The sequence below is a fragment of the Hippocampus zosterae genome, chromosome 3, assembly GCF_025434085.1.
Source record: "Hippocampus zosterae strain Florida chromosome 3, ASM2543408v3, whole genome shotgun sequence".
Taxonomy (NCBI): domain Eukaryota; kingdom Metazoa; phylum Chordata; class Actinopteri; order Syngnathiformes; family Syngnathidae; genus Hippocampus; species Hippocampus zosterae.
Genome location: NC_067453.1, coordinates 5,260,581 through 5,277,044, shown reverse-complemented (window position 1 = coordinate 5,277,044; position 16,464 = coordinate 5,260,581). Strand labels below are relative to the sequence as shown.

General features: G+C 41.4%; 2 protein-coding genes across 3 annotated transcripts in view; one reads left to right on the top strand and one right to left on the bottom strand.

The window, feature by feature from the left end:
- The window catches only part of LOC127597715 (uncharacterized), a 166,450-nt gene that overhangs the window by 83,859 nt on the left and 66,127 nt on the right, over positions 1 to 16,464 (bottom strand). The gene's annotated exons all lie outside the window — the stretch shown is intronic.
- The window catches only part of smpd3 (sphingomyelin phosphodiesterase 3), a 76,466-nt gene continuing 66,200 nt past the window's right edge, over positions 6,199 to 16,464 (top strand). The window contains exon 1 of one of the 2 annotated variants that reach the window (XM_052060865.1): positions 6,199 to 6,466. The gene's annotated coding sequence lies outside the window, so the exon portion shown is untranslated. The remainder of the gene's footprint in view (positions 6,467 to 16,464) is intronic. The other variant, XM_052060864.1, reaches the window with a different exon arrangement.

Here is a 16,464-nt window from a genome sequence, read left to right as displayed (position 1 = left end):
TGCCATCTGTATTTTCTCTGAATCAATAAAGTTACCCATTAAAAATAACTGCCACCCTAAACAACTTTGATCTTGGTGAAGCCCTTAGTACTTTATAAGAAAGGCTGACTGAGCATTCATCTATGCAAAAATGCACCTTGTTTCATTGCAATTTTATGTAAGAACGAAACCTAACAAATTTTTAAGCCACCGCATTACACCACTACCTCACTGAGCATTAGATCCCCACAATGGTGTCGTCTCTCAGCCCACTATTGTTTCCTTAGATGACCACTGCTGTAGTGCAAAGTGGAAAACACACCACTTCATAAAGTATGCAGAGGACGTGACCACTGAACGGAGCCGTACAACCAGAGGCTTGCCAAGAGGAAGTGAATTTGAATCGAAAGTTATAAAAGAGAATGTTCTTACATTTTAAAAATACATTTAACCCTTTCATGCACCCTGTAACCCGATAACATGATAAGCTGTCCACTGTAGTAACCGCCGTCCCTGAAAGATTTAAAATAATAACAATGTTCACTGATGAATGAAATTATTAATAAATGATGAGTCTGGTGCCGTCTTTGTCCTCTTCACTGTTAAAACAGCTATGTCGTACTCTCCACAAGGTTATCTTCCGCACCTATGTTGTCTAGCTACACTGACTGGTATAGTTCAACACGACAACAAACAAAAAACGGTACACAGAAGTGTCTTTCCACTGCAAATGATGACAATGAACGAAACAGCAGCAAAGCAGAAATGGAGAGAAGTGGGAGAGCGAACGCGAAGGGTGGAGTCATTGCTAAATGCGGCCTTGTAATGACAAGGCCTCTTGGAGTCGAAAGGTGTAATTCAAAAAGTTATTCTGAGGGAAACCTGGAAAATGTCCACCCTCTCCGCTGAAAATGACTGGGTGGATGTGGTTGGGAAAACTGTGTATGCGTGTTCATGTTGGACACTATGAATAGTGTAGAAATTCAATCTATGTCATCAAGAAACATAAACTTCGGTTTTAGAAAAAAAATAATGAGATAAGATAAGAAAACTTTTATTAGTCTCGCAATGGAGAAATTCCCAATTCACAGCAGCAAAGTTATGAAAGGAAGAAGTAGAACAACAAAATATAGGAGCTGCTGGAAAGGCAGCCACTCTCGGGCCGCCATTTTGAAGTCAAAAATAACACAACACAACACAACACATACGACACAGACAGTCGTGCAATCTTCACCACTTTTCTGCATACACTTTGTTGTTTGAAGCAGTTCTAGATGAAAGAGGAGAGGATCAAAGTGTCCTTTCATGTCAGAGACGTCATGCTGAAAATGTACACACGTATGCTACAAACTAAGTTTTGAAAGCAAACACGGAGCTGTAGCGTCCATTGACGAAAAGAGATTAGTTCACTTCTACTGTCCAACGTAATCCGCTTCAAACTCCAAGCCGCGACTTCCAGTTCCAAATCCGCATCGGTGCTCCGCGCTAACGCTCCTTTCTTCTTATCATCGGCTCCTCAAGCCTTACATACATCCAGCCGTAGACCGTTCAACAGCACCGATCTCTCCGCTGAACAAAGCGGGGCTGTGAAAAATGCTGCCCATTACAGGCACAAACCACAAGCGCCCCGGGACTGTCCAGCAACGACAGTCAAATGGCACCGACATCCCTCCCAGTAAAAAACAGTGCTGGTATACCCATGCTGCCGAGAAAGCGCAACCACCAAGCACAGAGTGTCCTCCTTGATGAATGTCGTGGCCAAAAAATGCTGAAAAAAGTCCACATCAGGTCCACACGACGTAACAACAAACACAAAGTGACAAAACAAACACAAAAAAAAGCAAGGCTCATGAGAGCACTTCCAGACGGCTGCCTACTCGGGCGCCATCTTGACTTCAAATTCTAATTCATTAGGATTTTTGACAGTAGGAAGATTACATTCCATTATTATTCACAATCTTGTTTTCGTTCTATTAAAACATGTTGCATTTTCTCCCCCCCCCCCAAAAAACATCCTACCTCCATAAAAAACATGCAATGCTGGATGTTTTTCTGAAAGAGGCATTTAAAATAATCTGTACTCAACATTAAATGATTGGACTCCATTGTCATTGCCAGGTTCAGAACCTGAAAGCACAAACACTTGAAAAAGGGTCTTGAAGTGGAACACCCTCACGTTTCATGTCAATGATTGAATGCACATGCGTTTTAATGGATCCACCAGGTGCAGGGTAATCCAAGACAATTTCATCCGCAAATAAGTTTCCTAAGGTCCTGAAGGGTTTGTGCAGTGCCACCAGCAACTCTTGGCCTTGCATGCACAAAACACTATAATCATAGTTCAAGAGCTGAAGCGGTTCAGAGACTGCGTTGGCAAACTGAAATGTTGACGATTTGACGAAGCAATTTGCCCGTGAAAATGAACTCGGTCAAAATGGCCCTGGCCAAAGCCGGAATAATGTTTATCTTGTTTTTATGGAGGGAGTTAAAAAGAAAAAAAGGAAAGAAGAAAGAAAGAACCTTTCTTGCCACTATTGTTCTGAATGGCAGTAGCTCAGATCCACCATCTCCAGGTGAATGTTGCATGTTGCCAAATCAAACTGCGCTGGATCAGAAACCCAAATACCATGCTCATGTTCAGCAATTCATTATTTATTTTCTCAGTAAAACGATTAGGCCCACAAATAGCGCTTGCACTCACGTTTTCACTTTCTTTGGGGTGATACTGAGGGCTAATTCAGAGCCAAAAAAAACAACAACTTTGTATGTATACACTACACGTATCCAAAATATATGACACGCGGATGCTGTGACTTTTGATCAACTAAAGCAAAGCATATGACAACCCCCCCACCCCCACCACCACCACCGCCACTCCACCCCTCCTCCATTTTTTTTTTTGCTCAATTTTATTTGGAAATGAACATGAACAGTGTTCTGTTTTTTGGACAACTTGTTGTCTCTATTTCAAAACATTCAAAAAGGAAAGAAAAAAATGTGTCTGCATGAAGGAATTCATATGAGGGACTCATTTCCATTCAGCTACAGTTCATGAACTTCTTATGCCTCAAGCTCTGCACTTGTTTTTGTTTTTGCTCATTTATTTTTCACCCTTTTTCACGAGAAGATGCATTTGCTTGAAATGCTTTGACATAAAGTTAGCATATTTCCACCTGTGCAAAATACCAAAAGAGAGAAAGAGAGAGAGAGCGTTTTTGGCAAAGAAGAGGCAGTGGTTAAGTGCCACACAGTCCGGTACATCAAAAATGGCGCGTCGACCTTTATCTTCAGTGCCAGAAGAGAGAAAATAAGAGGCAGAGCGTGTTTTCCTACTGTACACGCCTTTGTGGTTGACCACAACTGGGAAAAATGTTTCCCAGCAGGACAAGGAGCATTGGGTGTGTGCGTGTGTGTGTGTGTGTGTGTATGCATGCAGATAACATACCAGTTGTGCGAGTTCAGCAATATTATTACTAATCAGCGATAGGACAAATTAGACACATTACTAATCACACAACACACTTCCTCATAAACTGTACAATCCCTATATGGCTGACGTACCAGACCAAAAAAAAAAAAAAAAACACATTGTGACAGCCACTAGGCAATGAATCACATTAAGTAACTTTTAAGTTTTTAAACCCAAATTGACACTGCATCAAGCCACACGAAAAGGAAGTCACCTGTATGATTTCTTCCAGCCAATCAGCATCAACTTTCACCCAGCCAAACTTCAGCCATGTGGCAGCCACCAAACCTCTTCATCTTTCTCTTGTCTCTCCTCTGGATTTGAAAGCCACTTATCGAAATGAGTCAAACATACAAAGACATTCTTGCACAATAGAACTTCGTCCAACAGCTATAAAAGATTTTTGACATTCAAATATTAATGTTCAGTTTGACTGATGCGGTCAGTGAGGTTGTCATCTTTCAGCAAATGTATTATAGTTAATCTTGCGATATACGGCGTCATGCTGTGGGAGCTCTAGCTAATACGTGTGATACATTCATGTAACTCATCTAGGCAAGTATTATATATAGTTCTCACTGTTCCAAAATCATTGATTTAACCTTTTCTCACTGGTGTCTATTTTTGAGCCAGCATGGGCAACCTCTTGCCTATGAGTGGAAGTTTTGACATTTCTTCAGAAGTGTATGTTGGCGTTCAACATTCTGCTCATAATAATCACCCATCCATTCGTTTTCTGATCTGCTTATCCTCACAAGGGTCACGAGCGTGCTGGAGCCCAGCCCAGTAGTTTTCGGGCAGTAGGCGGGGGTACACCCTGAACTGATCGCCAGCTAATTGCAGGGCACACAGAGATGATCAACCCTCGCTCCACGCTCACAATCACAACAAGGGACAATTTAGAGTGTTCCATTGATCTGCCACGCATGTTTTTGGAATGTGGGCAGAAACCGGAGTACCCAGAGAAAACCCATGCAGGCACGGGGAGAACATGCAAACTCCACACTGATAATCATTTTTGCTTCAAATTATAACTGTCTCCATAATTAACAATTTATATTAAAACAGATTTTTGTCTTACAGTCAATGTGTTTTATGGTTACAAAGAAAATACTGTGCCTTACTTCAGAGATAAATTGTGAATTTTACAAGAGAAGATGAACAACAAATATTGATAATGAAGTTCTAATATTATGAAAATGAAATGTAAGGCTGTGGACAAAAAAAGGTGTGCCAACAATATTGATAGTTAAATGCTTTGGGAAACAAACATCGTCATAAATGAGCAATTTGATTCCACTATTGATTATCTGATCTTGAGTTAAAATGCTTCTTTTGTTTGGTTTGCTGAATAATATTTAGGCAACGGGGGTTGAGTGGCTCAGTGGTAGAGTGGATTCCCAACCCTGAGGTTAGTGGTTCAATACTCAGCCATTGTGACCATGTCAAAGTGTCCTTGAGCAAGATACTGAACCCACAGTTGCTCCTGATGCTCCGTGACTGAGGTAAAAGTGCAGAACGCTTTGAGTTACCCGAGGTAGAAAAGTCCTGCCCATGTGCTTTGTTATGTCTCGTTCATTCTTCCAGTCACCCTCCTCATAATAGTCATTCGGGTTTGTGAGTATTTGTTTAGTCTTAATATCATACTTGGTTTCGTTTATTATACTAACCTCTATTTGTTTTATCATGTTCTCGAAAATCATTCTATCCTTGTAATTGGCAAGCGCTATGTGTTCTCGTTCAATTTCTCTGGCTCCCTGTTTTGCCAGCATGTTTTGTTGAATACTTTGTCGGTCCCTCACTTTTCCTTAATAAACCTTTTTGTCATCGCAATTTATCTAAGTCTGCGTTTGTGGGATCCACACTCCATTCGGTCTGCGATCAGACCACAAATGGATTGTTGTGTTGAAAATGCCAATGGATTCTCCTAATATTGTGTGTTTATTCTCGTGTCTTGTGACACACATGACTAATTTATTGCCGTAATATTCTTGATGTAAATTATTTAGATGTACGTTGTGACAAATGTTAGATGCAATTGGTATTCAGTATATTATTGCCAGAGTTATCAATTAGAAATTCATACTAAAGACTCAATGAGGAGAGGAGACACTCGATTCTGGCTCCAGGAAGGAACAGAGAGAAGCGTTAGGTTTCAATTTTATGCACGTCACCCCTGGATCTCCATGCTTGCTCTCTCATCTATTTTCTCATTGGGATTCCAATACAGGGTTGTGCCCAACTTAAAAAGTGAGGGCTGTTGAAGACACACACTGAACTTGTTTGACCATGCGTGTGTGTGTGTGTGTGTGTGTGTGTGTGTGTGTGTGTGTGTGTGTGTGTTTGTGAGAGTGAAAAGTCATTACAAAAACACTAAGTAAGTTGCAGCTGGTGTTGACAGCTCCAGCCGCGTCCGACCTTGCTCTTGTTTTGTCTTTGACCTTATCTCTTTTCAATTACATTCTCAGAAAGGTGGTTGTGTGCCCTAACTGTCACACAGTGCCCTAAGCATTCTTTATTATAAGTATGAGCATATATTTATTAAGAGCATAAACATTCTTCATTGTAAGCATTATTAATCCACTATTATTAATACTGTACGCCAATGTATAATAACTAAAACGCATATTTGTTTCTTCAATTATGTATTATTGTTACTATTTTCATTTTAACCTTCTCAGAGTCACTTTTGTTAATGGCTCAAATATCTTTCTGGGACCGTCAATGTGGGAGTGGGCGTGGCGTCGTGGCTAGGCAGTGACGTCATCGGGGAGCTGTTCGAAGCCGTACGGTGCTGAACAGATAACGCTCGTCGTCTTTCTCCTTTGCTCAGTCTTTCTGCTCACTCGGTCTTTGCCGGGCTGCTGGTTCGGGAAGGTTGGGCTCCCGCACGCTCACTTGACCTCTTCATTGAAGAAACATTACACGCGAGGGAGCGAGTGCGCACGAGGACCGCCGCCGACCGCACGGCGCACACCTTGCCTTCAGCAAATGTCGGAGAGATTCTCAATTCGTGAGGTAAGTCATTTTCTCTTTCTAGTGCTCTTTCTAATTAAGCATAATTGTTAGACTGTTGCTGGTGATAAACGGACGATTCCCTCACAGGCAACATGAGCTCGCTTTTAGCTGTGTGCGAAAAGGCATTTTGCGACGTGTCTTTTGTCAGCGATCTTCCAGCCGCGCCTAAAGCTCAATAATCTAACCACCGGGGCTTCAACGTTTGACTCATATTTGCATGAGCCATATCTCTCTCTCTCTCTCTCTCTCTCTCTCTCTCTCTCTCTCTCTCTCTCTCTCTCTCTCTCTCTCTCTCTCTCTCTCTCTCTCTCTCTCTCTCTCTCTCTCTCTCTCTCTCTCTCTCTCTCTCTCTCTCTCTCTCTCTCTCTCTCTCTCTCTCTCTCTCTCTCTCTCTCTCTCTCTCTCTCTCTCTCTCTGTCTTTCTCTCTCTCTCTCTCTCTCTCTCTCTCTCTCCTTCGATCTCTCTTTTTTCCCTCGCTCTCTCTCCATACCTCCCGTTCTTGTGCGTGGGCACACAGACAGAATATTCAGAGTAAGACAAATATTCCAGTGCCCACTCCTGTTATTTTTGTTTCCATGGGCACATGAATAATTCGGTTCGCGGAAAAAGCAACACTATTGAAAAAAAATTAATTCATTGGCTCCTCCTCCTGACATTTTAACACTAAATGGCAATAGAGCCGGTAACTGGAAAAGCCAAATTTCAAAGTGTTTATATAATATAACGCAAGTAACGCACTAAAAGGGTAGCTGTGAAATGTATGTAAAACTATGTCCATTCTTCCCCCTTTTCAGTGCTCCTATCATCGAGGTCACAGGACCGATGTAAGCATGCATGAGGCAGGACCTCAGACTGTTTTGGCGTTAGTCATTTGTAAATGCTTGGGTCTGAACGTGTCTGTTGGAATGGTAGCAACACTATTCTTATCTAAAGGCAGTTGTCTGTGTATTCTATGCTGAAAATAAAAGGGGATATTTCACTACATTGGCTGATGTGAAAGATGACTACAATGGCAGACGCCTCAGTACAGACGCAGTCATTTTTTTCTTTCTGGTGATTTTGTTCTTATAGATCTGACTTGGGCCTGAAGGCCAGTTTTTCAATGAATATATCGCGTTCTAATAAGGCTCGGGCTTTAGTTAAAACACCATATTTGCTTTTGATTCTCTTGATAATAATGACTTAAGGAGACTTTTCTTGAGAATGAGCCGAAGGCTACGCAATATGTCAACATCTTTCTTACATAATCTTGATGAGACTAACCTTTACAGGCTGTCATGTTCTGTAAATTGTGTTGGCTCTTATCATCAAAATTGTTCGCCACGGAGGCATTATTTCCCTGTTAACACTCAGGTACATGAACAAATCTACGGAGCCCCTAAAGTGACAGGATGACAAAAAAAAATTGAATTCAGAAAAATTTGAATTCAATGAGAATTAGAAACGTTCACGTCCAAACGAGAAATAATGAGAAACTTTCTTGTTCAAACAAGAATACCCTTTCGTTCAAATGAGAAACATTCTCCTTCCACCGAGAAAGTAGAGTTTGCGTTGCTGGTTCCTTGTTTTGAGATAAGAGTGGAATGCTGAAGTCGCGGAAGGTAGGAAGGCGGACTTTTACGACTTCTGACTACAAAATGCACACTACAATGCCACTTTGAAAAGGAAGGTCCGAGTTGCAAAGTCGTAAAAAAGAAGGGGCTCAAGTTTCATGTGATGTCACTCGACAATGGCGATCCCATGGAGACACAGGCAAAACACAATGTACAATATTTTAAACATATATTAAGCTCTCTTTATTTATCATTGCATGAATGTAATTATTCAACATAACTTCACGTAACACAGTGTGATTTGTGCTGACAACGCGAAGAAACTCCAGACAAAGTTATTGGGCGACGTCAATGAAATGCTTTGAAGATAAGATAATGCATTCGCTAAATTAAGCGAAATTGTGAATATGGCTTGCTGCATGTGTTGTGAATGAATCAGAATAACACACAATTTATCTCAGTCAACAGTCTTTGTTATTAACAATTGCCTCAAACACTTTGGCTGTGTGTAACTGGGACAATCTATTTGGAAATATCCGAGTTCCCACTTACCTCGAATGCAGCATAAATCCTCTTCTGCTGCCATTGTCCCATACCGGGGGGGAGATTGATCTAAAAAATAGTCACACAAATACATCCACGATTTTAACATGTGCCCACAAATATATTTGTGATTTCCACACAAATCCAACCCGGAGCAAGTCAAAATCCTCATCGACAATGTTGTACGAGCCATCAAAATGAATGCATCAATGCTGTCGGTACAACAAATTCACGACCACATGACAAAGTATGTGAGTATACCAGACAGTTGGCGAAGTAAAAACTATACTTTTGAATTTGTGGATTCAATCAATGCAATAGTACAGAATGAGACGATGTGCAGTGTTAAAGATGCACCTTGGCACACCCCTATAGTAGATGAGAGCACAGACACAACGGTGCACAAAATGCTTATCTTGTACATTAAATACAGAGAAAAATAGTTTTAATCATTAAACTGTGTTTGGTGGAATAGTCCAGCTGACAACATGCACTGCTGAGGATATCGTGCGGGCAATAACTCACTTTTACTGATGGTTATGCTAACCTCCGATGGTGCCTCAGTAAGGACGCTGTCACATTGCAGTTCATGGCAGTTCATGCGTTGCCATAATTTATACAAACCATTGTTAAAACAGCTATGTTAATATGCTAAACTTTTGGTTACCGGTACATGACTTTTGAGTTTTTCCCTGAAAGCGGACAAACATAATTAATAAAGAAGTAATTTGATCGAAACTATTGCCATACTTCTATTGTTTTAATTAAAACATGCATCTTGAATGTATATGATGTATATGTCCTCTCTCATCTAGAACTGCTTCAAACAACAAAGCGTATGAGGGGAAACTTTGTGTTTTTATGTTATATGTTGTGTTTATCATTTACTTTATATTTATGTTTATGTTTATACTGTTTTGTAAAGTGCTTTGTTACAAAAGCAGCTGTTGTGAAAGCGCGAAAAAAATATGTCTTGTATTGTATTGTATATGATACTGTGTGACCACAATTTGCATGGCACATGTTGCTCACAGTCGTCCATGGGACCGCTCGGGGTGTTTGTATGTTTGCTCAGACACAAAAAAAAAAAATTAAAGGGAACATTGCAGTCCAGTGTTGTTGTAGTTGATACAAATATTTGAAAGTGATGGATTCCTTGACCTTTTTCCATGGAAGCTTTACTCACCATACAAACACGCGTTCACCACCAATCAAACCCCATTTTTTTTGTTTCAAACATATTTTTCACCGTATACTGCGACTGAACGGCTGTACTACATGGAAGTGTCGAAATCTCATTCACACAAACTGTACTTTGAACTCAACTGTAAAAACAGATACACAAAGATAGGTGTAAATGTGCTGTATTCCTCTTAAATCAAGAAAGAAAAAAAAATCACCTTTGGAGTTACTTTGAACATGTTGCATTGGGACGACAGGATGCATACACCTGACCCGAGTTCATCATGAGTCTACCAAATGTTTAGATGGACACATTTTCCACTTCCGAACAAAGCGCACATGGATGAGTGATATGCTCTCTGTCAGTTAAAGCACAGAACAGCTCAGACACTCTCTGAAAGCCTTTTTGGGATTAGCTATTTCATTGGCTTCTCACCCTGATCCTCTATTCAGCTGGCCTACTTTTGACCACATCTGGTCATCACATTGCAGGGTATGCACAACAAAAAAAGTCCTTTCATCTGCATTAAATGAAGGGCTCCTAAGTACCTTCTGGCAACGGTTTAAATTTGAAATAAAGCTTCAACATTTGCTAATCGCCCTGTTGGGAATTTTATAAACAACGCCTAGCTAGTTTAATAAGTCGCAATTTGAAATCTACAAGATGATATCTGAGCCATGATTAGGTATAAATAATTTAACGTTATCATGTATCGTTTAAATATCAACATCATCAAGTTAGGCAATAGCTGATTTGTGAGTAATACCTTGGGCCCAAGTAAGGCACGGAACCGCCAAATCATTCTAAGGCACAACTTTTTATCAACCTTTGAGAGCTTCAACCATCTGACAACTTTGCCCGAGTATGTGTGTTTGTGTATTGATATCCTATTTTGGTAGACTGGCGCCTGTCCGCTTGGCATAAAAAAGGGTGTAGTTTCATCTTGGCGTCGGGGCAAGTCTATCATGTTTGGGATTGTGCTCCGCCTCTTTAAGCGTTTCAGCGCACCGAGTTGCCTCATCCACAACTCCAACAATTTGGGAACAGAAAGTAGTCTGTAATCATCGTAAAAAGAGGTGCATTGTCATTTTTGTGTGAGGGCAATGGTCTAGTTCAGAGCGTTTTTGTGAATTTAGAATTTTGTGGCGGCGCTACACCTCATTGGGTGCACCTACCACGCCCTTCAGGGCATCTGCAAATTGGGTTACAAAATGTAGACCAGATTTTAGACTCTGTAAAAGCAGGGCTAACTCATGGCACAGGTGGTGTAATGCGATTTTGGGACTGAGGCGCAGGCAGACAAGCACAGGGCTACGTGCGATGGATGTCAACCATTTTATTCATAAATGGCATCAGGGTGGGACAATCCTAAAGATTCGTTGTAGAAATCAATTAACTGAATGAATTATAATCTTGAAAACATTTTAACAGCACCCCCATCACTATTGACCCCCAATTGTGTGAAAGGCAGCCCCCAATCACCCATGCGCGGCCGATTACCTCATCCGCAAAGGGAGATTTTGAAGTTTACCAGGCAATATCATTCAAGGACCCCAGCGAGTCCATTTATGTTTCGGTAACATCAAGCACAGTCTACTCCGGCGTACTGTGCTCCAACCGCCCAGATTTTACAAATGAGGGATGCCACGAGGACCGGCCGGGAAAAGACTACTTTCATCTTTCAACGGTGCAAATGCCACGCTACACCCAATTGTATCTGTGCAAATTCCAGCAAAATAGCTAGCCTTGCGCCCGCAATGAAAATATGGCTCCAGGTGTGCAATTTAAATCAAATCAAGTGTAGTTGAATCAATTTAAATCAAATCAAGGAGGTGTAGTTATTTAATGAGTCAGACAATGAATGACGTTGGCATTATTTTAATGCAGGGGTCGGGAACCTATGGCTCTTGAGCCATATGTGGCCCTTTTGATGATTGCATCTGGCTCGCAGATAAAACAAAAATATTCGATTTTTTTACTGCTCATTTCCTGTTCAGGGCTGCAGTTGACTCCACGAGCAATTTTGATTGGGTACTACTGGCCTACGCTGGCGTTGCTGCGGAAACACGTAAATGCCCCCTTTTGACGCCCACTCGGTCATGAGCTCAAAGTTAATCCTAAACAAATAAGATGGCGAAAATAAAAAACAATGACGAGTATGGTAGACTTCAGGACGACTGGACCGAAGGATTCACCTTTGAGGAGGGAACAGGTTCTGCGGTGTGTCTGGTTTGCAATGACAAAATACCACCGATGAGACGGTCGAATTTAAGGCGGCACTTTGACACGCGCCATGCTACATTCGCTTCAAAATACCCTGGAAGAGACAGCATAAAGGAAGCGTGCAAGCTACTGATCAGGGTGCAAGCTAGCCAGCAGCAACCCCATGTATGGACGCGGCAAGCTGACTATAATTCCACTCGTTTTGCTAGATTTTTAGCAATTGTGAGGAACAGAAAGCCATTCACATTAATGGTGAGCATTATCACAAAATTATTTAAAACATCCATCCATCCATTTTCCAAACCGCTTAATCCTCACTAGGATCGCGGGGGGTGCCGGAGCCTATCCCGGCTGTCTTCGGGCAGTAGGCGGGGGTACCTGGTTGCCAGCCAATCGCAGGGCACCCAGAGACGAACAACCATGCACAATCACACACACACACCTCGGGACAATCTAGTGTGTTCAACCAGCCTGCCATGCATGTTTTTTTTTGCAACGTGGGAGGAAACCGGAGTACCCGGAGAAAACCCATGCAGGGGAGAACATGCAAACTCCACACAGGGAGGCCGCAGCTGGAATTGAACCCGGTCTATATATATATATATATATATATATATATATATATATATATACATACATACATACATACATACATACATACATACATACATATACACACACACACACACACACACACACACACACACACACACACACACACACACACACACACACACACGCACACGTTTTAAATAGCGGCCCGGTAGTCCATTGGTTAGCATGTCGACTTTACAGTGCAGAGGTATAGAGAGATAGAGAGAGAGAGAGAGAGAGAGAGAGAGATAGTATAGGCACATACAGGTATATGGATATGGCTCTCACCGAAATACATTTCCAAATATTTTGCTTATATGGCTTTCTTTGTCAAAAAGGTTCCCGACCCCCGTTTTAATGTCTTGTCTGTACAATAATCAAACACATACTTTGTAATCCAATGACACGTCACAAGATCTTAAGGAATTGCTTTCTCTTTCATACGCTGAAAGTCAGCAATGTAACCAAAAAGACTTCAGACTCCATGGTCATGGAGTGCATGCAGCCACCCTTCTCCAGAGCCCACAAAACATGTTGAGCAGACATTTAGAGCTCCAGCCACTGTAGAATTACAGCATTTGGCCGCTCAAATTAGATGTTGTAGAGCTAATTAGAGACAAGCTATGCATTAACATATCTTTGTACGCTTACGATCCTCCTCCACCCTTTTCCTGGTTCTTCTCTCTTTCATCCCATCTCTGTACAGCAAGCATGTCAATAGCCTGGCCCACAGGCAATGCACGATTATGCAGTCTGCAGGTCATTTTTTACTCACAAATGTTTAGATGACCAACATTAAGCATATTCATATTTTCATAGTGGTAATGCTCTAACAAGAAAGGGGAACTGACAGTGCGAAGCATAACAAATGAGTAGGACAATGTTCCAAAGTGCACTGGGGCTTCATACCCCCCCCCCCAAAAAAAAAAAAAACAAACAAACAAACAAACACTCAGACACCGAATAGAAGCAAAACATTTCTCTGGGGGTAACTTGATAATAAATTATCTGTCTCATGTTGATGGAATAACACATAGAGAAAATAGCAATGCTAGCTTGTCCACAAGCTGGTACGCCAGGTAAAATTCTAAGTTTGAATTTACTGCATCTCATGTTTTATGATTATATGTTCATGCTTGTGTTGATTTTAGGTACTCTGGTTTCCTCCCACACTCCAACAATATGTTTCAGGTCATCGACTGTGTGTCGAAGGATCTGGTTGCAACATTCATTACACTGACAGAGAAAATGCTTCTGTTCTGTTCATTTTGCTGTTGCCATCATAAAGACATGATCCATCACAAAAATGTTTGAGCTTGTCCCAAAAGTCGTCATGCAAGCACAAACCATAACCTCTATTTTTGAGCTTGCAGATCATAAGCAGATCCTCTTTCACCAAATTCACTTTTCTATCATTTTTTTACTGAAGGTTCATCATTGTCTCATTGCCCATGAAACGTTGTCCCAGCAGCTTTGAGGCTAATCCCTGCACTTACTGGCAAATTCCAGCCCACCCTTTCTATTGATTTTGCTCATATAGCACTCGTCTTCATATTCATGACATTCAAATCTTGCCTACTGGAGGTTGTTGCAAACATTGCAGTTTTCTTTTCATTTTGTCACTGTTCACTTTGATACTTTTCACTAAATTTTCTGACATTCCTAATGGGCATACACGCTGCGGACATTGTTGGGGTAACGGCTTTTCTTTTTTCATCTTTTTTTTTTTTAGCTTCCCAATCGCTTGTTTTTCACCCATCGACAATTTTCTGCTTTTCCTATTATAATAATAATACATTTTATTTATAACTGCCTTTCAAGACACCCAAGGACACTTTACAATAACAAAAAACACAACACAATACGGGTAGAGCAGCAGCAGCCAAAACGCGCCAGCATTCACTCAACCTGAAGGTCAGAAAGAAACCACAGGAGAGGGAGAGAGGGAGAAAAAACCCACACTCGAACTACCCTCATTTTGAGGATAATTTGAGTGAGGCAAAAAAACTCCAGCATAAGCACATGACAGTTACAACAGGTCACAAGACATAAACAATGAAGACGGTGAATCAAGGGAATGTATGAGGGAGGGGGTAACGGTGGGGGACTAGCTTCCGTGCATATTTTCATCAGGGGAAGGTCGAGATAGCAGATGTTTTGGTAGCAGGCTGCCCAAGAATTTAAGACAGCCTTGAGTCCGTGGCTTATGTCTCTTTAGTGGCGACGATCAGCCAAATCCATGATTTCAGTCAGTAATTGAACACGGATTCCAGGTTTCTCCAAGTTGTTGACCATCCTGCTGTGATGCTCCAAACCCGCAACAGTTTGTGGTTGAGCACAGTCTGAGTCTGAGTGTTGGACATCCGCTTTATGCCATCCTTAGACCGGCAGCCTCGTCCAATAGAGCCACTCCCGTCGGTTGAATGTTCGATGGATCAGGAAACTGCTCACACCAAACAGCAGGATACCTGTTATCGAAAGGCCGAAAATGTAGATGTCGTCCAAATCCTCAACGGACAGTGTTGACAGGCACACCATTCTCCGCTTCCTCCAAGGATCTAGGGTGTACCCAGCAGCAAAAGTCCCCGAGGGCCAAGTAGGCTCCCCACTGCCTGCTCTTCTCATCGAGAAAATGTTGTCGATGGCATCGAGAGACCAGCCAACCAATTCCATGTTTGTTTTTAGGATGAAAATACGACAGGAGGCTAGGAAAAGTCAGACATAAGACAGCACAAGGACTGAGTCGCGAGCAGGGAAGGGTGGGGTGGGGGACAGCGCAGAAAGCAAAAAGCGTCCGCCTTCGTCGAGAGCCAAGCAAGAAGTGCTTGCTATTGGCAACTCATCTGACTAGAACGAACATGGTCAATGCGACAAAAACAAAAACTGAAATGTCTTTACCTCTTATGTCTGTCATCCTCCTATGTTCTCTCCTTCCCGTCATTCACCCTCTCGCTTATCAGGCTCATAGACCAGCAGCATGAGGAAATATCTGTGAAAAGCTTCTAGTTTAATGTTGGTTTTTTTTCAAAGAAAAAAATAATAAAGCAAGCTTTTTCATGATATGCTTCGACTGATGTGATTTATACCCAAGTTGTATACATCTCATTACTTGGAACACACGTAAATCCTTTTCATTCTTATTTGCAATTGCAAATCACATTTGAGCCAACCTTGATTAATTTTCATCTATAAAACGCTTTGGATAAATGAGGTCATACTTCTGTTGATGACAAAGCTGAATTGAAAATGACTGCTACTCATTCGCAAAGCGGGGCCTATTCAATGTTTTATACATTTCCATCTCTCTCAAACATCTTAAGTATTTTCCTCAAAGGAAATAAATATATATACAATACATACTGATTAATATAGCGCTTTCACAACATTTTATATATATATGTGTGTTTGTTGTGTACCGGTATATAAATGCGGGGCTTAACTGCACATCAATATTCTTATTAGTTGATTGTACAACCAGTTGAAAGCCACTCTCCGTATGGTTCATGCTGTGCTTAAAAATGTACTCTGAAAAAGGATGCCCCTTTTCAGTTTCTACTTCCACGAAATAAATTCATAAATTCGTAGTAAAGAGGGATTCTATCTCGTCACTGAAAGGAAAGAACACCTCATTTGTCAGGTCTGCTTTTTGTTGCCTGGGTGTGGTTAGTGGGCGGAGATCCCGCGCGCACACCTGTTGGCTCAGATTATCAGCAGGGTCCTATTGTGCAGCTGCAAGCAAAGGACTGTGTCAGATGATTCTGTCAGGATTTGTCAAACAAGAATTTAAGACTTTAAAGCGGACAAAAGCAAGAGCGCTTGGTAACAAAATTTAATAAAAAAAATTCATTCATTCATTCATTTTCCGAACCACTTCATCCTCACAAGGGTCGCTGGAGCCTCT